We start from the raw sequence: 1,614 nt of genomic DNA, 5'->3' as shown, positions 1-1,614 counted from the left end.
GGCCACCACATGGCAGTGCTGGTTACAATGCCCTAAGATAGGTCCCACTGGAACCAGTTCTTGCTGGGAAACAGAAACCTAAACTGAGCATTTTTCAGAAACCACATGAGGTGAGCTTCCATTTATTTTGAAAAAATAAAAATAAGCAAGAAACAAAATATGTGATCTCCCTGACCTGCCCCTAACAGCCAACTACTGCAGGTAAAGTTCATTTAGCCAGTTCCTGATTAACACTGACAGCATGCTTCAACCTGAACCCCCACCTCATTAATTATTGTACAAAATCTTCTTGCCTCCCCACTGAACTAGTACTTCCTACTCACATAGGACACTTTATCCCCAATGAATTGTTTTTGCCTACAGAGTGGTCTTGTCTGGTGGTTTCACTATGCCTTACTTAGATTCCTCATCTCATTTTCTTATCTTTTGTCCCACTGGCACCAAATGCTTACATAGTTAACATGCACAGACAAAAGTGCTCCTGACTACCCAACCCATCACACAAAACCATATACTATAAGCCTCATGCACACATAAATAGTGACAAAGGGGTAATTTGAACTTTTCCACAGGCTAAATGATTGTCTTTCCCTTCCATCCTGGATAGACAAAGCTGCAAAATAATGGGAGATGACTATGGATAGATATTCCTGGACATCAATTTTAAAACTTTCGTGAGATCCACATTAGTTTTTTCAAGGTGAGAGGATGTTTTTGTTGTTGTTTGAGAGTCTCATGTAGCTCAGGAGGTCCTCTACTTTGCTATAAAGTTGTAAATGAGCTTGAACATTCAGTCTCCTTGCCCCCGTCTCCATGGTGCTATGATTTCAAGTGTGTGTCATCACTGTTTTAATGTCATGCTTGGGATACATTACAGGGTTTCCTGAATGCTAGACAAGGACGCTAACAACTAAGCTGCATGCCCAGTCCCTACTGGTAAGAGTTTTGCATACATCAACTCGACACTTTAATTTTGCTATGTAACAACAAAGTTATTACAAACAACATTAAACAAAAAAAAATGACTGAACTTGCTGCAAAAGCAATGTGAACATAAGGCAAACAAGGAGAGGAAGACCCCACTGCACTGAGACATCCCAGTACAGTCCAGTGGGGACTTTATGACAGGCTGAGCTTGTCAAAGATGTACTCAATCAAGTGGTCTTCTGGGGCCCCAATCTGGCACATATTGGTCAGGTAGCTGCTCACCTCCTTCACAGCTTGGACCTGCTCAACTAGACAGTGTTGCTACAGGAAGTCACAGAGGTGAATGTCACTTCTCCCTTGGCTAGTTCATGAAGGTTCAGCACAATATGGCTTATGGTCATCTCCATGTGAAGGAGCATTCCATGGTCTGGATGACCCTAAAAGACAATGCAGCCTTCATGCTTATTCTGCAGGAACATGAACATCTCGGCACTGGACTGGCATTTGTGTGACTTGCTCAGGAAGAAGCGCTTGAAGTTTCCCAGGACCACATCATCACGGTCAAAGTAGAAGGCCATAGACAAGGACACATAGGAGGCTTGGAGCTGCAGCTGTATATGGGTGTTGACCAGCATTCTCAAGGTCGCGGTCATGGTTCCATAGCACTAGCAAGGGTGCTTCAGCCAT

The 1,614-nt window shown here is 43.4% G+C and overlaps 1 pseudogene; it reads right to left on the bottom strand.

Annotated features, from left to right (window-relative positions):
* Positions 1-1,119: 1,119 nt before the first annotated feature.
* LOC131899953 (ferritin heavy polypeptide-like 17E) lies at positions 1,120-1,614 on the bottom strand (annotated as a pseudogene).

Source organism: Peromyscus eremicus, chromosome X, assembly GCF_949786415.1.
Source record: "Peromyscus eremicus chromosome X, PerEre_H2_v1, whole genome shotgun sequence".
NCBI classification, from domain to species: domain Eukaryota; kingdom Metazoa; phylum Chordata; class Mammalia; order Rodentia; family Cricetidae; genus Peromyscus; species Peromyscus eremicus.
Note: the sequence above shows the minus strand (reverse complement) of the source record. Positions and strands in the feature narration are given on the sequence as shown.